At 39.2% G+C, this 23517-nt stretch overlaps 1 non-coding gene across 1 annotated transcript; it reads left to right on the top strand.

Annotated features, from left to right (window-relative positions):
• The first annotated feature begins 981 nt into the window (after window positions 1-981).
• Window positions 982-1055, top strand: TRNAT-AGU (transfer RNA threonine (anticodon AGU)). The gene has a single exon. It is a non-coding gene; the product is annotated as a tRNA-Thr (tRNA).
• Window positions 1056-23517: the final 22462 nt, after the last annotated feature.

Below are 23517 nucleotides of genomic sequence, written 5' to 3'. Positions count from 1 at the left end.
CAAAGATGAAACACAGATGGGCAACATGAAAAGATGATCAACATCACTAATCATCAGGGAAATGCAAATCAAACCACAATGACACATCACCTCACTCCTGTCAGAATGGCTATTATCAAAAAGACAAGAAATATATGTTCATGAGGATGTGGAGAAAAGGGAACCCTTGTGCACTGTTGATGGGACTATAAATTGGTGCAGCCACTATGGAAAACAATACAGAAGTTTCTAAAAAAATAAAAAAAAGATCTATCATATGATTCAGCATTCCACTTCTGGGTACTTATCCAAAGAAATCCAAAACACTAATTAAAAAAGATATCTGCAACCCCGTGTTCATAGCAGCATTATTTACAATAACCAAGATATGGAAACAACCTAAATGTTCATTGACGGATAAATGGATAAAGAAAATGTCACACACACACACACACACACACACACACACAAACACACACACACGGATATTATTCAGCCATAAAAATGAATGAAATCTTGCCATTTGCAAAAACATGGATGGACCTTGGGGTCATTTTGCTAAGTGAAATAAGTCAGAGAAAGACAAATACCACATGATCTCACTTATATGTGAAATCTAAGTCACACAAGCAAACAAACAACCCAACCTCACAGATACAGAGAACAGATTGGTGGGTGCCAGAGGCAGGGGCTCAGGAGTGGTGAAATGGGTGATGGGAGTCAAAAGGCACAAACTTCCCACTATATAATAACTAAGTCATGGGGATGTAATGTACAGTGTGCCAACTATAGTTAATGATACTGTGTGGTATATTTGAAAGTTGCTAAGAGAGCTTAAAAGTTCTCAGAACAAGATAAAACATTCTGTAACTATGTATGACAGATGTTAACTAGACTTTTTGTGGTGATCCTTTCTCTATGCAAATATTGAATCATTATGTTATACACCTGAAACTAATATAATGTATATCAATTACACCTTATTAAAAATAAAATTGGGGTGGCCAGTTAGCTCAGTTGGTTAGAGCGTGGTGCTAGTAACACCAAGGTTGCTGGTTCAATCCCCGCATGGACCATTGTGAGCTGCACCTCCCTTAAAAAAAACCGAAAAAACAAAAATTAATTAATTAATTAAAAATATATTAATCTTAGAATTTCTACAATGCATAATATAGTTTCACCTATTTTGAACCTCAGGTACTGCATAAAACTGCAAAGTTGTATGCACCTCTTAAAAAACTGTAGTAAGAACACTTAACATGAAACCTGCCCTCTTAAAAATTTAAATGCACAATACAGTGTTTTTAACTATAGACACAATGTTGTACAGATCTCTGGAACCTAATCATTTTGCATAACTGAAACTTTATACTCGTTTAATAGCAGTTCCTTATTTCCCTCTTCCTACAGCCCATGGTAACCACCCTTCCAACTCTCTGTTTCTGAGTTTGGCTTCTTTAGACATCTCACATAAGAATCATGCGCATTTGTCTTTCCGTGACTGGTTTATTTCACTTAGCATGATGTCCTCAAGTCTCATCCATGTTGTTGCCTGGGGCAGGATTTTCTTCTTTTTTTAAGGCACCTTTAAGTCTTGATAGAACTTGCTTGTATCTTCCATGAGAAACTGTCACTGATTTCTCAAAAGTTTATTCAGTAGACTTAAATGTTTTCTTTCAATTATATTTAAATTAAATATAATAATAAATGTGTTAAAATTTTATAATTAACTAATTAATACATTCTGCTAGAATGACACGTGGCACATAGCATATAACTTAAATAATAATCATGGGCACCATTCACTTAGCACTAACATGTACCAGGTCCTGGAATAAAAGCTTTTCATGCATTTAAACAATTTTAATCCTTGCAAAAATTATGTGGAGAAAATATTGCTATCTTTGTTTTACAGATGAAGAAACTGAGGCTTAAGAAGACTGCACATCGAGAAAGTAAAGTTTATACAGAGCGTTATACAAAATATATGTGACGTGGTCACACTGTAAGGTACCCATCAGATAAGACCAGCGCTGTCCAAGCAGCAGGTCTGAACCCTTTGTTACATGTCCAACACGAGATAAGTTTGTGTTGGAATGTAAATCAAACGAATCACAATTCTTTTTCCCATTAATATATCTGAGTTCTCAACCATAAGGTGTCGTATCCTTACTACAATAACAGAATTTCTCAGTGTTTGTCAATGTGTTAATGCTTTCTTCATCAAGAAAGCCTTGCTTACAAAAGCTGTCTGCCGAACTCCACAATGTGCTTAGTGAATAGGCTGCAGTATTTACATCCTGATGCTTACCTGGGCACGGCCCCCAGCAGACAGTTCATGTTCCAGAAAGTTCTGCAGGCCACGCTGAGTAGCACTGTACTTGTGGGGTCTGAACAAACACCTAACACTTCAGTCTCCAGAGAGTCCCAGCTGAACTCACGGAATAGGAACATTTATGTGAAATGTTGAGGCAATCTTTAGTCCCTTCTTCCAATCAATCAAAAAACTAATATCTATTCAGCATTCATAATGAGCCCAGCACTATAATAGAAGGTGGGGAGGATTTAAAACATCAGGGTGGGCCAGCCTGGTGACTCAGGTGGTTGGAGCATGGTCCTCCTTACACTGAGGTCCCCAGTTTGATTCCCACATGGGCCAGTGACTCTGCCCTCTACAGCTAAGATTGTGAACAACGGCTCTCCCTGGAGCTCGGTTGCCATGAGCTGCCAGTGGCCAGCGGTGAGTGGCCGCCAGCCATTGTGAGCGGCCCGCAGCCGGCAAGAGCTGCCATGAGCCGCTGTGAGCAGCCAACCAACGACTGGTGACCAACGACTGGCAACCGAGTGCCTCAGCAGAGGGGGCGGGGGGGAGCGCAAGGCTCATAATACCAGCATGGGCCAGGGAGCTCTGTCCTACACAATTAGACTGAGAAACAATGGCTTGAACTGGAGTGGGGGTGGGGGAGGGGAGGCAGAAGAAGGGGAAAAATAAAAAATGAAAATAAATAAAACATCAGGGTCCTTGACCACTTTAGGAAGTTTGCAGCCTGAATGGAGAGAAAAACGAACACAAAAAACAACAAGTGATATTCAGGCATTAATGGTAAGGGCCAAATAAGCGCCAGACACAAGAACCCATAGCGCTGCTGAGGGCGGGGCCCGGGGGACCCGCCAAAGCTCCACTGGAGAGGGAAAACATAAGCCGTCATTTAATGATGAGACACTCTAATGGGCTGAGAAAAATGCAGAGGCAGAAGAAATTTGCACATTCCCAGGAAAATGAGAGAAAGTAATGAAGCGGAGTGCAGAATTTGAAGGGAAGAGGGAGAGGTGGACTAGGAAAGTAAACTTTCCTTCAGGACTTGAGGTGCAGTTGCTCAGTATGCAGATGCAGTGAGCTTCTTGAAGGAAAGCTTTTTATTACTGGAGGCTGATTTAATAAGTGATCAGGGACTTGGGTAGGGGTAGGGTTTTCCATTTTAGTATGCAAAGGTGCCCCCCCCCCTTTTTTTTGCATAATTCTGACTTTGCATGAATTGTCACGAATACCCGGCAGGTTTGGTTTTAGTTCAGGTTTATGTATTAAGGATGGGATATTTTATGTGTGAATAACTTCTAAAAAGTCTTACGCAGATAAATAATGCATATATTCATAGCCTTTAGAAATATCTGATTCAGAGTTTAGGCTTAAATCAAAATGAATTTTCCTAGGAAACCTTTAGTAATACACGTGTCCTGGGATACATTCCAGGAATAATCAATTTCCATGATAGTCTCCAAATTTTATGTGTTGATTTTAAATTGAGAAAGCTCCTTAACCTATAGACATTTGTTACAGAAAACAGCTAACTTACTAGGGGCAAATATTTCTTTAAGATTGAATATACATTTCCCTCTCTGTTAAGCCCTTTTCTCATATTATGCTTTTATTTTCACAAAATGCTAAGCATATGAATCCACAAATTCAAACCAGTGAAAGACAATGGTTAAAGGTGATGCTTGGTCCTTTCTCTTTCTAAGTTCCAATGCCTATCATTGTCCTAATTCACGAGGGAAATATTCAGGGAAAAACTATGCTGCCAATTATACCTGTACCTCCATGCAATTTGTGTAGTGTAAGAAAGGCCTATAATTCTCCATAGTTGAACCTGTGCAAGTGACTGAAAATCATTTATTGAAAGATTTAATGGCCTAGATTATTTCATGAAAGGAGGGAAATACCTCCCAGACAATTCATTAACATGCCAATAATTTCACTAAATTTTAGTAAGTGGTTAAGGTGAAATCAAGATGAGATATATTTGCATTTCAGCTTAGAATAATATACTGACATTTGCCTAACATTTCCAAGTGAATTTGTACATCTTTCCCACGAGCATTTGTTTTCATATTAGTTGCTTCTCATTCCCAGATGTATCCTTGTGTAATCAGGGTTGATTCCAAGCTAAGCCTGAAGCATTTGTTGGAGAGAGCAGGAGAGCCAGAGGATGATGGGACGTCCCCATCCCATGTAATCACACGTAGTGGGGTAGAGCTACCTGGCTGGGGGGACAGGTTCCATGATAATGAGGCATCTGTCAGGTCAGGAGCAGGGAAGCTTTTGGGAAGACAATATTAATACACAGAAAGGGGAGAAAAGAGAACAGGATGATAAATTACAATCCAGGAATCTAAGCACAGAAAGGAGAGATGGCTTGCCAGTTTTTTTCTTTTTTTTCTTATCAAGTTTTAAGACCTGAGGGATCAGATGAAAGAAGTCATGACTTTTGGGGTCAATGAGATGAGTTTGCTGCTTGGAGGGGGCGTGATATTAGACTGGGTCTTGATAGCCAGAATCTCTCACAGTAGCCCTCAATTAAAGCCATGTGTGCAGATAAGGATATGTCTCCATGAGGTTTTCTGTTGGCCTGTGCACGCACATGTGTATTCTCCCCTAAAGAAAGGACTTACTGTCTAAATTTCCATCATTTTTTTCAATACCCTTCCATTAGTGAACATCAGATACAAAAATAGGGATTCAGTAGGTTCCTTGGGGTCAGAGTGTAGAAGAAAAGATTTTCTAATTTAGAGGCCTGGGTAAAAGCTTCCATAAAGCTTATGACACTGCCTTCCTTTCTATCTTTTTGCTGTCAATTATGAGTTTCACTTCACCTGCTGAAAAATTTTTTCATAAGTGATTGCTTTCCTATAAGATGGAGTCACACATTTGACAGCATTCTTTGTACATGTCATTAATTTATTTTATTAAGTGTAGTTGCAAAGATTAAAACCAACTCCCTGATGCATTTGAGCCATTCATAGAATTCCATTTGAATTCAACATTTAATTAATGTGCCATTAAACATGTTGTCTTTTTTTCCCTGACACTGCAGGATATTAAATCCTTTTAAACTTTCAGTTGTTCTTAGTAAGTTACTCTGTTTGAAAATAATATGCAGTGACACAGTAAGTAGAAGTCAAATCTACAGCTGACTTAACTCAATGCATTCCAAATCACAATTCACTTTCCTATTAATATATCAGAGTTGTCAACTAGCTGTCTGTTACCCTTATAATAGTAACAGAATTTCTAATACAGTGTTTGTCAAAAAACTTCATGGAAAATACTTTTTGACGTGCTTACGTCTCCTTTTTGTGAGAGAAGTCCTGCTATGTGTGGAAATAAAACTAGATAATGCTAGAAATCCTATTGTAGAGAAGAAGTTGTAGTGAGGATAGGATACTAAATTATTTGTTCTTAGGATGGGAAAGAAAAATTATTCTAACAGAATTGATAAATGACTTCCGAATGTTTAACAAGAATCTAGTATTTTTGTGTTACCATGAGTCACCTGATCTTTAAACTCAGAGTATCTATGTAAGGTATTAATTCATAGAAGTTTTTTGTGAAGGTCAATTCTGAATGAGAATCGCACATGATTATGCTTTTGTCTAGGACATAAGTAATGGAGACAATTTACTTGATATTTATATTGAGTTGAGTATTTACAGTACTCAACTAGGTGATATTGGCTCTTATAGTCAAAAACTATGTGCATGTATACCTGAGTTAGAGAGTAAGCAGATTAATGGAGGCACAATGTGAACAGCCCATGCTTCGGCGGCTTCTTTTTCATTCTCCTTCAGAAAAAGAAAAAAAAGAAGGCCTTACATAAACATTTTGTCTGTTCTTTCTGAGACAGAGTAAATTAGCTTTCTTTTTAAATGACCTTCCATTTTATAGGAGCATAAAACCATAATTGTCACAGCTAAAATTTATCAAGCATAATAAGTTTATAACATTTCAAACATGTTACCTGCGAAGCAGTCCATGTTCCATAGGCAAGGCTGACAAAGGTATGCCAGGTATCCTGTAAATCCTATAACAAAGAAATAAAGAGATGCTGCAGCAAATGGGAAGGAATTCTTACTCAAATTGGTTTATCTGAACTACTTGTACTAAATATATGTTCTACCATATTACAGATCATTATATTTATTAATCAAATGAGCACATTAATGTATTTCATTATAAACACCAGTGACAAGATAATTCCTCTAAGACATCACATGAGTCCAATGATTAAAATTTTGACAGTTTCACTTTTCCATAACTAAATACATATTATAGAAGGAGATTCTATCAAAATGTACAATTCTTGTACTTCAGGCTCTATCAAGTTTAAAATAGGAGACATCTTTGTGATGCTTTATGTTGCAGCACTTCCAAGACTGATTTCTAAAGATCGAGTCAGTTAATTCTCTGAATTGTGTTCATATCTCAAGCCAATCACTACCTGCCAGAGTCTTGTAAGCAGTAGCCTTTATAAGAGAAAAGAAAAAAGAAAGACAACAGGTATTGATTTTATGCGATTCCTGAATGCTTTTGCATTCAGAGCATGGAGTAGTTAAATGAGAAGCAGACTTTTTTTTATTTTTTTATTTTATAACTACAAGGTGAGAGAAGATGGCCTGCTGGAAATTTTGGGCAATCTCAGCCTCAATTTCTTCCCCAACACCAGTGTAGTTGGATCCAGCTAAGATGGTCAGCGGGCGGAAAGGTAGACTCAGACTATGTGCCTGGTGTGAATTAGTGGGGCCAGCTTATTGGGGTGTCTAGACCCGTCAGTGTGGATGAGGTGGAAACATTCAATGTGGTCAGTGTGTCTGTACTGACAATGTGTCCAGACTGTCAGTTTGAATAGTTCGTGTGTCCAGGTTTTCAAATGATTATTGGATGCTCAGGTAGGCACTGGTTGCAGTTTAACCTGCGAATCATGACCAGCTAAACCTTGGGGGGAAATCTGTAAATTTGGAATGTATACAGATCATATGAAAGGAAGATATGAAACGTGACAGGCATTCCTCACCAGAGTACAGGTCGGGATGCCTGCCTCCACAGACAAGAGAATTCTAAGTTCCTCATACCACAGGCCTGATCTGAAACCATAATTATTTTGAACCATGATGAAGAGAGGAAAAAGGAACAGGAACAGTTTAATTTCTCACTTTATTACCTAATGAAAGACACTGCTTTTTAAATTTTTTATTTATTTATTTTTTTGAGTTATGAAACACAGACACTGATTCTTGCCAGGCTTTCTCTTTTTGCCCCCAACCCCACCTCCAACTGTAAGTTCTCCAGTGGCTGTGAAAGATCACAGGGCCCCAGACAAATCTGCCCTGTCCTCCCCTCGGGAAAGACACCTTTCTTCTGGAGACAATGCAATGGAACCTATGCCTTCCGCAAGGGTCTCTACTGAATTTCAAAGACTTTGGGGGTGAAAGGTGTTTCTGCCTCTTGGGAAGTTTAGATGACCAGTCCTTTGGATGTTGCTGGCACTGGTTAGCACATTTTCCAGCTAGGGCGGCAGGATTCATGCTTCCAAGTAACACAGCATTATCTTTTGTAAGCCAGATAACATCACAACTGGTAGAAGAATAATCACACATATGGCCTCATTTTAAATTTGTCCAGGTATTCAGCTACACAAACTATTCCTCTTCACTAGGTCCTAAATGACACATTGATGGGGGAAATACAAGGGAACAGTAAAGAAATTTATCTCAAATTACAGCAGGGAATTCAATGTGTGGCTCAACTGAAATAGGTAACCACTTCTATTTAACAGGCTCCAAAGAGATATCAGATGGCATTGTGATATATGTTCTTTAGGATGCCCTTTGGCAGGCAATGTTGGGTCCTGAGGCATTTGAGGCCATGATTAATGGGATTGCTTTCTTGTGAATTTTCTCTGTGATTCAGGAGTCCCAAAGCTGGTTTCTTATCTAACAGATTTTTTGCATGCACTTATTTCAGCTATTGTAGCAGACCATCAAATAAACCATGACTTTGGGGCGGGTGGCGGGGGGAGGGAGGAACGGGATGGTTTGAATGCCAACATTTAATAATAAGAAATGCACTGCATTTGGTCTTCAGGTAGGCCTGCTATGGTACTTTGTAATTTTGTATTTAGGTATGTATTAGTTTGGTGAAAAAGTAATTGCGGTTTAAAAGGTTAAAAATAATTGTAAAAACCGCAATTACTTTTGCACCAACCTAATAATTCGGACTTAAAGCAATTTCAACTAACATATATTAGAAAAGGTTAGACTATCTTCAAGTTTTTCTCTGATCTTACTTTATTGCAAAATAGTGATTCAGATTAATGCAAACAGAACTGGAAAAAAACAGGTAAAGATAAACCACTCTTAACTGAGGATCACAATATTTAATAGATGATTATGACTTTTTCAGAATAATCAAAAAGTTATCTGTACAATTATTATGTACAATTTATTAAAGTCACTTTCTACAGCTTCCTTCAGATTTTTCAGAGCTATCATGTCAGAGTTAAAAATGTCTCAGACTTATGAAATGAAATGTGTTATTTCAATAGAAAATACACTTCTGGATCGACAATTAATCCAAAATCAGCAGTACTCATTTTTTAATGCTTCCAAGTTTCCATGAGGTTTCCTAAATTATGTGTATTATAAATATAACCATCCTTATCCAAATTATCTTTTACAAAAGTCTTACTAAGTATTTTGCAAAACAACATTGAGACACTGGAAGCCCTAACTTTCACACAAAGATTCACTCATACTCAAACTGAAAGGAGGAAGAAGAAAAAGGAAAAGGTTGTGCCAATTTATTAAAAGCAAAAGATCCAATCATTTTAAGATAGGTGCTATTCCAGATTTCATGATATTATTCCTCCATGTGGAAATATGAAAGAAATAAAAATGCAAAAGGGAATCCTATAGAGAACAGGAAGGAAACTAAAGATCTTAGCTGAAGAATATGAAAATTAAAAAGGAATGAGAAAGTAAATGAAGGAGCTACCCTGTTTCCCTCAAAATAAGACCTAGTTAGGCAATCAGCTCTAATGCGTCTTTTGGAGCAAAAATTAATATGACTTGGTATTCTATTCTATTCTATTCTATTCTATTCTATTCTATTCTATTCTAAGACCTGGTCTTATAGTACAATAAGATGGAGTCTTATATTAATTTTTGCTCCAAAAGACTCATTAGAGCTGATTGTCTGGCTAGGTCTTATTTTCAGGGAAACACGGTAGATTAAAAGGAAAAGTAGATAATTTGCATAAGAAAATCAGTGTGAAACATTCTTCCTAGGGTGCTTCTAATCTTCCTTATTTGTTGCCTGGCTTCAAATTCAAGTATCACGTTAATTGGACTAAAGGATATCTGCACATTGGGCAGAGGGAAAGGGCACAATGAGAAAAAGAACAATTCTTACTGATTAGAAGTAATAATTTCCAAAATGAACAATTCAATAGAAAACAGGATGACTGCATGGAAGATATTTCTTAGCATGTGAAGGGAAAATTGGAAAAAAGCAAAAATACTGAGAAATATAGCATCTTGAGAAATAGAGCGTCACTTCATCATTCAACTTTTAGGACATCTAAAAAGAAAGACGTGAGAAAATACAGGGGAGAAAATTATCAAACAAGTAATATAAGAAAATATCTTACAGTAAAAATGTTATATCAAAAGGACCACAACAAAGCAATCAGTATCAGATTAGCAGCAGCACTTAAATACAGTAAGTACGCAATCTGTATCTGTTAAAAGGATCAGCTACACTGGATGCTAAAAAATGATGTAGTAATACCTTTAGAGTATGAGAAAAAAAGATATTTAATCTATGATTCTATGCCCAGCCCAATTATCAATTAGGTGTGAGTGGTCAATAAATTTGTTTTCAGAAATGCTAGGACTCAGATTTTGTCATCCATGCATTTTTTAATGAAGAAAAAACTTGAGGTTGACTCAATGAAAATAAGAGGAATATCAGATGGTGAAATTAAATGGTGACATTATCTCAAAAGGCAAAAAAAAAAAAAGATTATTTTAATATTTCCTTATTAATTCCTGATTATACAAATATGAAAATAATGCACTAACAACTTTGTGCAAGGCTTATAATATTAACACACAAAGTATGAATTATTTAGAGCATAAAATGAACTGATGAGCTGAAATCACAGACAGCACTGTAAAGAACGCTACCCTGACTAGCTGGCTCAACTCTCAGGTAGCTTCTCAGGATGGAATGAAGACCCATTATCAATGGTCATCACAACGCCCTATGACAACACTTGAATTAATACATTTACATGTGAACTTATGTTACTAACAAATTTTTGCCACTTATTACAGATACTATTAAAACGTTTTCCTTTTGATACACACATACTTCATTGCTTTAAAAATGGGTACAGTTGTACTGGTATGTACTAGTTGAGTATCAACCAGGCTTGAATGGGTCCAAGGTAGAAGAGAAAGTGAAGCTCCTAAAAGAATACCTCCAAGAAAAATGAAATGGAGTCAAACAGTTGGTTACTCAAAAAAGGAACTGGAAGATGCTGGGAAACCATAAACTTACTTCTCTTGACAAGAAAACAGAAATACAAGAAATTCATGGTCCAAAAATGAATTCAGCTACAAAGGTGAATTTTAAATGAAAACAATCTATTTAACCCTGAGGCTAGAAACATGCATCTTTGAGGAGCATAAGGGTGATAATATTATAACTCAGAGAAGGGAATGTAATTGGAGCATATCACCAGTATAAAAATGAGACAATAATATAAATGCTGTTCATTTAGGCTCATCCTTTAAAATCAATCTTTGTCTATGACTTTTCTATAAACAAGTAATTATCGTAACAGAGGAGAATTTAAATTGTATTAGCTATAACCATATATATGCCAAGTGGAACTGACAAAAGTTGAGGATGCAGTTAGGAAGGAGTGGTGAGAGGGAATGGTAGGGTGCAAAGAATAATGATGGCTGTGGCTAGAACTGAAACAATAAGGAGAGGTATAAAAACATGTTATTTAAAGTTAAAAGTAGAAAGAATCAAAAAATGTTATAACTATTAAATATTGGGAAGGGAAGGAAAGATGATATTCAATTTGAGCTAATCCTCATTTTCCATAGTGGAGAAGCAATAGGTACCATCTCAAATTGATAAACCAAGAAACAATAATATGTTTATGTTACTTAGAGGAATGAAGGCAAGTGTGTGTATGTACACACTCACACACACACACACACACACCAGAAAAATCTGAGAGTGGTTATCTCCAGAGGACTGGAGCTCAGAAGAGATGTAGAACAGAATATTGCTAGTATAAGGTATGTAGATTTATTATTTTATAAAAATCTTTTCATTATTTAAACACATAAAAACAAAGAAAAGCCATAATAGGAGATTTATATGACAGGTAGCATGAGCAAATCTTTGCTGGGAAATGAGGTCTTATAAAGATGGATTATGGAGATGGATGTTTTGATGGGTACAGAAATTTTAAAAGGAAGGTAGCAAGGCTAAATTTATGGTTTCTCTACAAGGAAATCGAGGCCTTGAAAGTTTAAGTGATTGCCCAAAAATGTACTGAGAGTAAACAGGAAACACGGAAGTAGAACCTGATCTCCCAAATTTTATGTACTTTATATCCTGTGAGATTCACCCTTATTCTAAGCCTTTACTATATTCAGATAAAAGTGAGAGCAACATTTTCCAAATCCTTTTTTATATTCTTTTTTGGGATTTATTTTCCTGCAAAATACAAACCTAAAAAAAATTCACTCTGCCTTTAAAGAGATTCAATTAAAACCAACCACATAACACCCATCTAGGGATAGAAACAGTACAATGTGGTAAGATAAAGTGTTCTTCCTACTGTGCATAATTGATAATCCCCTGACTCCCATAAATTCTTATTCCTCATTGCCTTAAGACAAAATAACAATGACTTAGATGTCTATTTAATAAAACATGGGATTTTTCACAAAGCAAAACCCAACTCTATGCTGTATGCAAGCGACACCACCGCAAATAAAATAATTCAGAAAGCCTGAAAACAAAGGGATGGGTAAAGGTATAAAAGACAAATGAAAACAATAAGAAAATAGAGGTAGTTCCTGATATCAGACAGAATAGAATGCAGACCAAAAGGCCCTGAATGTGAAAAAAATAAATAAATACAGTTTATAATGTTGCAGAAAAGCGGGGAGGACCGAGAAACACAAGCGGCACCCAGAGGGCAAGGAGAACTCAGCTTTATTACACTAGTAGGCCCAATGGGATTGTTCCCAAAGAACTGAGCACTGACTGGGGTCAGGCGCTTTATTTTATATGTTTAGGCCTCTGGGTTGGGGGAGGGGGGAATCTGGCCGGGGTGCCAGGGAGATCCGTCCCTAGCAGCTGTGATCCCTCAACTTTGTTTTGACAGGGAGGCCTCTAACTATGGTGCCTGCGGGAGTCATCTCTAATAAGGTATGGGAGAAGGAGGGGGACAGAGCTCTTAGGGGGAGCTTGCTGGAGATAGCTCCAATAAGGGAGAGATTGAGCTCTTAGGGGGGCCTGCGGGAAACACCGTCTCAACAATAATGCTTTTTAAAATAAAATGGAAACCAGGTGTCGTGCGCGGAGGCCTTCTCGCTGCGCTATCTTTCAGGCGGGGCGGCCTGCGGGGTCTCTGCTCCCGCTCCCCACACAAGAATGCAGGATATGGTGAGGCTGAAAAGGAACACCCACGGAGCCATAGGTAGGGGAGTCATACCACCACGGTCTCACTAGAGGCTGGGCCCACCAGACGCCGACCTGCCGTCCGCTTTTCCGCCAACCGACCGACCGACGACTCTTCTCCACTCTCCCCTCTGTTCCTCTCTCGGCTCTCCTCTTCCGCTCTCTTAGGCTCTGCTCGGCTCTGCTCGGCTCCTCGGCAATCCTTCGTAGCCGCAGCAGTTATACCAGTGGCCAATCGGCTAACTGGCCACAGCCTACGGCCAATCAGCCACAGCCGTTGGCCATTCACCACCCGAGCCAGCACCCTGCCACGTGAGGCCGAGAGCCTGTAAACTACTCTCTGGGGCTCTGTCCCCACACTCCACCCCTACAGGGTCTCGCCTCACAATCTACGCGACAAGCGTCTTCCGCGAGGGTCCCTGTGCCGTATTAGCCTATTGACACCTACGGACAAAAAGAAACGGTAGTCTTAGGAACCAACAATGGCAAATCCCTCCCATCTGGGAGGATACATGCTAGCTTTTTGTCCTGGGAAAGGAGGGTCGCTGCCACTGGCACCTTTCCCGGTTTGTGGTACCAGACCTTTATGGCAGTACTTGGGGTCCCTTGCATAGTTTCAACATGTAACAGAACAGGGGACCCCATAATAGGCCATAGTGAGAGCACATAGTTTCCTCGCAAAATCATCCCGGTATCAGGACCTCTGTATACTACAGTCACTTGCGGTGGCCACTCAGCCACCACCCCTGGCGTCACTGGCAAATCATGAGTCAAACCGGCCCCCCATGGGGCTATCAGACCTAACCACCGACAGTGGGGGCTTTTGACCTGCCAGGGCCAAGTCCATTGCATAGTGATATGTCCCCAGGCAGACAGTCAGACGATCCATTAAATCATGAATTGAAGGCACTGCAGCGTGCAAGGGTGGCGTCACCTTATTTAACTCCCTATAGACCACAGTCATTCGCCAGGTCCCATCTGGCTTCTTGACAGGCCATACTGGGGAGTTAAAGGGACTGTGCGTTGGCCTCACTATATGTGCCTTCTCCAATTCCAATATTGTACGACCAATCTCCTCCTGTCCTCCTGGCAGGCGGTACTGTCGCACTGTAACCACGCGCCAGGGCTCTGGCAACACTTGAGGAGGGTGGTGAGCATGCCCGCGTGTCACCGCTTTCACCACCCGGATCTGGAGACGGAACTCTCCTACCGACGTCTGTAAGCTGAGGCCATGTAGCACGTCCACCCCTAGAATATACTCCGGAACGGGGGAGACATAAACCTTGTAGGTACGAGGAGGAAGCCTTCCTATACCCAGTGGTAAGGAAACGGCTTTCACAGTCACAGTTTTTCCCCCGTAGCCATCAATGCAGACTGCTGGTCCAGGGAACAGTTCTGGGTTCCCATAAACGAGACTGCAGTCGGCGCCAGTGTCAACTAGAGCCAAAACCCTCTGTACATTCGAAGGGGACCAATGTATGGACAGTTCCACGTGGGGCCTCCGGTCCCTGCTCGTCCCCTCTGACCGGGTACCTTGGCCCCACCCCTAATCAAGCTGCAAGGGGTCAGCCTCAAGCGGCTGCATGAAGTCCTGGAGGGACACGGGTCGCGCTTTCCCAGACTCCTCCTTTATGTTTCTCCGGAATTGTTGTTCCGGACGCAACTGTTTCCAAAGTTCAAGCAGGAGTGCGTTGGGTTGCTGGTCTATTTTCTTCCTATCGACCCCTGCTGCCACGAGATCACACCACATCTGTGCGCGTGTTACTCTCTGAGGCCCGCGACCTCGCCCCTTTACCTTTGGTTTGGGCTTCCAGGTCTCAACTGTGCGGACCTCCTGTCTTAACTTCCTTTGCCTCCGGCTTTCTACATCCCCTAGGGTGGCCATGGCAGTTGTAACTTCATGGATCCGTCGCCCTACATACGGTGTAAGAATAGCAACCAAGGATCCAAAAGCACTCGCAGGTGCAGTATCCAAAACCAGATCTCTCATGCTGGCAGTAAAAAGCTCGTCATCTGGGCCCTGCATGTTGAGGTTAAAAATAGCATCTCATACCCATTTCACGGATTATTTGCGTAAGTTCTGTATATGACTGCCATTGACTCACAGTGTCTGGCAGCTCGCCAGCCTGTTCCCATACGGTGCGTACCGCAGCCGTGAGCCACGCCATTAGAGAATGGTTGCCCTGGTTGTTGGCCAACCTATGGCAGTTCTGTAACGTTTGTCGCAGGGACGGATGCACTGTCACGAAGGCTAGCTTTTCCATCTTGCCTGGGGAGCAGAGAATGCTGTCTGCTCCCTCATCCCATAAACGTAGTAGCCAAGCTGAGACTGGCTCTCCAGGGCGCTGTCTGTACTGCCTCTCTAGCTCCTGCAACTCAGTGGGAGTGTATGGGGTGTAGGTAGTGAACTCAGTCACAGCTGGGTTGCCGGCAGCAACGCCCCCGGGGCCCAAAGGTTGCTCACGTTTTACCCTTTGCTTAAAGATTGGCCGGGCTTGGGGGTTGGGAGCTACATTGTCTCCACTTGCTTCCTCCGCCTCTGCCTCAGAGTCTCCACCTTGGGGCCCCTGTTCTAACAGGCGGACCCGGGCTTCCAGCGCTTCCAACCGAGACACCTGGTTCGGCACCCGGGCCACTTCATTAAGCCCATTTTCCGTGTTGAGACTCAAGGCCGTGAGGAACATCCAGCCCACGCGGCCGGCCGCAGCCTTCTCCTCCTCCGGCCACCGCTCAGCCAGAGCCTGCAGGGCCCTCTCCACACTGGCCGGAGAGCCGTCCATGTCCTCCCACCTTTCTTTGGGGGTCCAACTCCTGAGAATAGTGGCCACCAAACACCATATACTGTGTGGGGGCCATACATCCTCCTGCCCAGAGTCAGACGCCATTCCTACCTGGTCGGAATCTTGCTCACCGTGCCAGGTGTCTGAGTGGGTGGAGGCCTCTGTGTAAGATGTCCACAACCCTCGGAGATTAAGGCCGCAGCAGATCACCAAAATGAAGGCAATGCCGTCCATGGCCAAGAGGGAGGTGTGCCATCTGGAGGCTCGAGTCTCCCAGGCAGATCGTGCCTCCCGCTCCCAGCGTAGCTCCTCGCGGGCCTCCCGAAGCTGAACTTTTGTACGCATAAACTGTTCGACCATCCTCCGGTGAGTTTCGGCTGGTACCATACCCTGCTCACTGTGCCATTTGTCGTGCAGGAGACCCTGCTCGCTGCGCCATTTGTTGTGCGCGGAGGCCTTCTCGCCGCGCCATCTTTCAGGCGGGGCGGCCTGCGGGGTCTCTGCTCCCGCTCCCCACACAAGAACGCAGGACATGGTGAGGCCGAAAAGGAACACCCACGGAGCCATAGGTAGGGGAGCCATACCACCACGGTCTCACTAGAGGCTGGGCCCACCGGACGCCGACCTGCCGTCCGCTTTTCCGCCAACCGACCGACCGACGACTCTTCTCCACTCTCCCCTCTGTTCCTCTCTCTCGGCTCTCCTCTTCCGCTCTCTTCGGCTCTGCTCAGCTCTGCTCGGCTATCCTTCGTAGCCGCAGCAGTTATACCAGTGGCCAATCGGCTAACCGGCCACAGCCTACGGCCAATCAGCCACAGCCAACAGCCATTCACCACCCGAGCCAGCACCCTTCCACATGAGGCCGAGAGCCTGTAAACTACTCTCTGGGGCTCTGTCCCCACACCAGGCTTGAAGATCCCCCAAGCAGATAAAACTAGTTTAGCTACATGTGCAAAACTTAATCTAGTTTATTTCATGAATGTAAGCAAAACTTAACTTAGGTTATTTCTTGTAAATACCTCTGATAATTATAAACAAAACTTAAGTCATTGTTCTAAAATGATATACGAAAGTCACTTTTAACCAATCCCCTGCCGACTGGAAACCCCCCCCCTTAATAACCAATCACTGTGAAGGTTAAACAACTTCCTCACTATATAAGCCATCCTGTAATGACAGGCCTCTCTGAGCTTCACACGGCTTTCCAGTTTGCCGTGCTTTCCAGTCTCTCTATTTCTGAATAGTTTGTTTCTCATTCAATAAAATATTCACATCAAGTAAAGCTTTCCTAAGTTTCTTTTGACATACGAAAAGCCACAATTCACAAAGAAGACATAAAATTTATGAAAGTCTATGTACCAAAAACATAGCAATCACTTTCACAAAAGCAAAAATTATAAGGGAGGAAAGGGGAAAAAGAGAGCAACCCACGGAAAAGAGGCGATATTGTCATAATAGTCTTAGTCCAAAACATATCAAGTGGACAAAAAAAATAGGTAAGAATATAGAAGACCTCTACAACAGTACCGATAGGGTAAGTATTATAATATGTACTGTATTCTATAACCCCAGAGCAGAGTATATTCTTTCTTCTCCAACACAAATGAAATACGCACAGCTACTGATCAAATATTAAGTCAGAAAGATAGCCTTAGTAAGTTCCATAAAATAGAAATATAAAAAACATTCTTGGATGACAATGAATTAAAACAAAAAATTATTAACAAAATCAGAAAACTCCTGAATATTTATAAAAAGAAACTATGTGAAATAATTCTTGAGTGAAAGGGTAAATATAAACAATGCTATTTAAGAAATTCCTGTGTTTCTTAAACAGTAATGATAATGTAAACACAATATACCAAAATCTATGGGGTGAACTCAAAGCCATGAATTCACAAACTTTAATAAGGAAGAAATGACCAGTGAAACAGAAAAAAAACAACCGAAGAAAAGTACATGATTTATACAAAATTAAAAAATATCTATACAAAAGAATTGAGCGTTATTTACGGAAAAACATTTTACCAGAATTGACACCAATTAAGATAGAAATCTTGAGTAAACCAATTTCCATAGAAAAAATAAAGATATCAAATTTCTACCCCACAAAAAAAGCACAAGGTCCAGATGATTTCACAGGAAAACATCACCAAGTTTCTAAAGAACAGGTATTTTAAATATTGTTCCAGAGGATAGAAAATGAAGGAAAACTCACAAATTACTTTTATGAAGCAAGTATAACATTAATACCTAAACTTGAGTAACACACACACAACACACACACACACACACACACACCAATCTTAACTACGAATATAAAAGCAAAAATCCTAAATAAAATGAGAGCAAATACCCTACTACATTTAGATAAATAATAATACGTAACGAACACATGGGACTTATTTCATGAATGCAAATGCAAATATGGTTCAATAGTAGGAATATGTTAATATAATAAATTACATTAATAGATCTAAGGAAAAATAATGGATAATTATCTCAAAAGATGCTTAAAGACCTTTAAAAACATTCAACACCGATTCCTTTTGGAAACATTCAATAACAGGGAATTGATACTTTCTTGTCCTGTTTAAACATGCGTACACACACACACACACACACACACACACACACACACCAGGCCTGTGCTATATTCTCCTTTTACTAGAGACCTCTGGGGAAGGAAAAAAAAATGACACAGTCAAATTCGCTTGCAAACAAGCTGACCTCCTACAAATATGTTAGTGGAATTTATTAGTAGAAAGATCACAAAGAATCTTTATAATATACTTTTAGTAGGATAGACCTTTTAGTAGAATTTTGTGACATTTTTATATCAACTCAGATGTGGCTTTATAAGACATGATTTATTGGGAAATGTCACAAAAGCTGCATGTCTAATCTAAAGGGGCACAAAATGGGTATGTTCTGCTGACATGGCTCTCTATTCAGGCAATGTTGCATATACATTGCTTAAAACGTTGCATGCTAAATTCAAACCAGAAGATATCCTTATGAGAGAGATAAAGGAAATTTGGGGAATTGTGTTGATGGTCTCAGACCATTCCAAAAAAGAATCTATATTTTGCAATTGTCTACATTATTTTAGTTATTTGTAAGTTTAGTACTGCACGGGTTCTATACTTTGTGTTGAACATAATTTTACAGTCCTACTCTAGATGTTATCTATCTGTCTAAAAGGAAGAAGATGATGATCATCTTGATAGGGATGGGGACGGAGAGAGAGAGATGGAGATGGACACAGAGACAGAGACCTCAGATCTAGTGCCAGTACCTTATTTCACGAGGAAACAATAGAGTCAGTCATTCCCACTAAAGTAAGGGAAAAAATTAGCGTACCCCCCTATCTCCACCTCTAGTTAACATTTTATTTGGGACACTGACTAATAAACTTAAATGAGAAAAAAAAAAAAAACAGAGGAAAAAGGATTAGAAATAAAGAAGTAAGCTGATCTCCTTGAGAACACTATGATTTTCCAACAGGAAACCTCAAAGAATAAGTAGTAAACATTACTCAGTAAATTCACTGGGTTATTAGGTTGGTGCAAAAGTAATTACGGTTTAAAAGGTTAAAAAAAAAGAAAAAACTGCAATTACTTTTGCACCAACCTTCTTCTAAATAGAAGTATATACTAAATAGAAGTATATAATAGTAACGAACAAAAATTAAAAGCCTATACTTATAAAATAATTAGTTAGAAGTTACAATAGAAGAGAAAATCCCATTTACAAAATCAATATAACAACTTTAGGAATAAACTTAATAAGAAATATGTAACTCTTATATAAGGAAAAGTAGAAAATACTTCTGAAAGATACAAAAAATAAATACCTTGTTCTTGGATAGAAAGATTAAGCATCATAAAAATGGCAATTCTCCCCAAGTTTATATATGAATTAATATTATCTAGCTAAAAATACCAGGTTTTTTTTCCCTGGAGTTGTATTGGTTTATTGTAATTTCATGTAAAAAAATAAACATGTGAGAAATAGTAGGCAAACTCTAGGACTAAGCTTATGAGATATTAAAACACAATAGAAAGTATAAATAATTAAAACGGTGTAATACTCAAATATTCATAGACTGACAGTCTAGTGAAAAATCCAGAAATGGACCGAGAAACACATAGAAACCTAATTTATGATAAAGATGTTATTTCAAATCACTGGAGGAAAAAAATACTTTTAAATAAATGATGTGGGAAATCCTGGGTAGCCATTTGGAAAAACTAAAATTGGATACATACTTCACACCAAACACCAGAATAAACTTCAAATGGATCAGAGATCTAACAGTAAAAAAATTGGAAATATATACATCTTGGAAGAAAATACATGTGATTTCATTTTTATAATGTGGGTGTGAGAAACCCTGATGCAGTTTTAAAAGACTGATTAATGCAACTTTAAAACAATACATTGTTTTGTATTAAAAAAAATATCCTAAGGAAAGTCAAAAGGAATTGTTAAACTGAAAAAAAATATTTTAAAATATATCACCTGTAAAGGAGTACCATGTCTAATACATACAGAACTTTTAATCATATAGAGGGAAGGACAAAACTTGATAGAAAAAAGAACTAAGACTTAATTTTAAATATATATCAATAGACCTTAGATGTATGAACAAATGTTGAACTTCACCCATAATAAAAGAAATGCACATTTAAACCACACTGGTACCAATTCTCATTTATCAAATTAGCAAAAATTCAGAAGCTTCACTACACATTGGTTAGATTGTGAATAAACAGCACATCCTTATATTGCTAGCGGGGAAGCAGAATTGTGCCATTCCCTATGGAGGGGATCTGGCAATATCTAACAAACTACATTATGTTTTTGTCTTTTGATTCAGAAGTTCCACTGTTATGACTTTACCCTCAATATGCATCTCTAATAATATAAAATATATATGCACACATTTATTAATTTTAGTGTTATTTGCAAAATAAACATATTGGAAACAACCTAAAAGCCCAAACACAGGAGAAAAACTATGGTACATGGAATACTATTTAGCTGTATGAAAGAATAAAAGAATAAGAAAGACCTCTAAGAACAGATATGAAGTAATTGCTAGGATATATTTTTAAGCAAAATACCTAAGATAAAAAGATCAGATTTTTAAATCTACCTCTTGTGTAAGAAAGATATGAAAATACATGTATATATAAGTTTCTAAATACAATCCTCACTACAAGAATTTAGGAACCCTTGGAGCTAATACCAGATATGAGTTAGAAAATGTTCAAAGTATGCCTGGAATAACATGCTGTGCCAGAAACTAAGGAAGTGCCAAAAACCTGATGTAGAGATGTCAAAAGGACCCAGGAACTCTCTTGTAAGAGTGTTTACTTGACAATTTGGATATAAAAAAATTAATGGATTATGACACATTGGATAAAAAAGAATCTATGGGTCCTGAGTAAAAATGAAAAGGCCTTCTTTACAGAAGAATATAAACTAATAAATGTATAAGAAATGACAAATTATAAAATCACAGCTTTGCAACTACCAATATGATAATTGATTCAGGAAAGTACCATTAATGAATCCTCAAACTATTGAAAATTTGTCGAGGAACAAGTATTCACATACGAGTAGCCTCAAATTATCACTAGACAGAATATTTCTAAATTAAGAAAGTGACCTTTAAAAAGCTGATGTACTGTAAAGGACATAATATCCTCTATTTGATATATTTGCCCCAAAATTTTAACCTGAATCTAATTCTAAGGAAACAATCAGACAAATCCAAATTATAGGAAGTTTTTTTTTTTTAAAAGCACTAATTTGGTTTCTTTATAATAATCAATGTTATGGAAACAAAACAAAAGCAGGGGAACTTCCCTTGATTAATTTTAATGTAAACTATACATTGATATAAGAAAATGACCTTATTCTTGGAAAGCATTTAGGAGTCAAGTGTCATGATGTCTGCAATTTATTTTCAAATAGTTCATGAAATGTATGTATGTATATAGAGAAAGAGAAAGCAAATATGAGAAAATGTTAACAATCAGAAAATCTAAGTGAAGCATATGGTAGGTGTCTTTTGTACTATTCCTTCAACTTGCCTACAGGTTTGAAATTATTCAAGATAAAATATTGGAGGACATAGGCTTTTCCAATACTTTAATAGTTTGAATTTTCATGACTTGCTTAGTTAATGATTCCAAGGTTCCTTCTCTCTCTCTGCCTCTCTCGCTCTATGTATGTATGTATGTATGCATGCATGCATGCATGTGTGTATATATGTATGTATGTATGTATGTAAAATTTCCTACTTGAGTCACATTTAACTAACTGAAAACGTGTAAGGGATACTGCTGCTCAGTGGAATGGAGAGACCCCTGACTGGGAGAGAGATTCTAATCCAAGCTCTGCTGCTAATACATGTATAGTTTATGAGTTTAGACACATTACTTCCCATCTCTGAGACTCTGAGGCCCTATCTGTATAATGGGTAGTTTTCCAAGCTGCATTCGTAAATATTTTTCAAACCCAGACTTACTGCAGACGATCTTCAAGTTCTGGTGACACTCCTGTTTTGCGGGCGATCAACTCACGAGCGCGCTGTCTCCATGGAGAGCTGGGTAGTGAGCAGCACTTTCCTCCATGTAATGCTGGCTTCTAAGAATTGCCAAGTGATCCATGTAACGGGAGAAGAGTTTGGACTGTCAGGGTGAAAGGAGAATATGTTGGCCCATGATTTTATTTAATTTGAAGTGCAGCTTCCTGGCTCACTTATGTATTCTACTATCGATCTAATCATTCTGCAAAATCTAGAGTTGTTCTTCAGGGCAGAAAATGCTGGGAGGAAAAAAAAGTTCACATTTGGGCACTTTGATGAAGTCACCATCTCTTCTCATGGTGCTGCTCCATCAGGAAACCCAACCTCGGTTTTGGATTTGGGTTTGCTATGTTTCTATGGAGGGTAGAGAAGACACCGCCAGATAACTTCAAGAGGACAAGGAATACCCTGCTGCCCACCCCACCCATCCACCCTCAGATTACTCCTCCAACTTTTTATGACATCTGAAATCCCACAACAGGAGCAGCATTCCTTTGGCTTCACTTTTTTTGTTTGTTACTTGACTCTTCATCAGAATGCTGATATTAAGAGGAAATATAGTATGACTTTATCAGTTTCATCATCAATAACATTAATTTAACAGGTCATTTCTTAAGAAACTCCAGGTTGATTGAAGAGGTAGAGCCTGAGGGCATTTGAGGATGTTGAGCTAAATGAGAGGAGGGAGAAAAAGCCCAGGGAGGAGATGATAAGAGGAAGTGTAGACAAACCAGTCACTCACAGCCCTTCCTATCGGAGTAAAAACCTGGAGATGACTGAGGGAAAAGCCAATCGGAGCAAGAGACAAAGTGAAGTTCTTTAACCCTGGACAACATAGAAGATCACTGTGATGAAAGGTACAGGTTGTTTTTCTGTTTCATTCCAGATGGCACCAGCCTGAAAGGAGTCAACACTGTTCTAAGACTGTTAGAAATAAACTCTACCTGTCACAATTAACTCCGAAGCACTTAAAAGCACAAGTACTATGGTAAAGCTGACTTATAAATGTCTCTAAGTGGCATAATATATCTCTCTGTGCTCTAAATATTCTAAATATCCATCAAAATGTATGGGTCTCCTGAGGGCAAATGGTCCTTTTGAAGCATCCT

Source organism: Rhinolophus sinicus, linkage group LG10 (genome assembly GCF_036562045.2).
Source record: "Rhinolophus sinicus isolate RSC01 linkage group LG10, ASM3656204v1, whole genome shotgun sequence".
NCBI classification, from domain to species: Eukaryota; Metazoa; Chordata; class Mammalia; order Chiroptera; family Rhinolophidae; genus Rhinolophus; species Rhinolophus sinicus.
The sequence above is the reverse complement of the archived record's forward strand: the minus strand, read 5'-3'. Positions and strand labels throughout refer to the sequence as shown.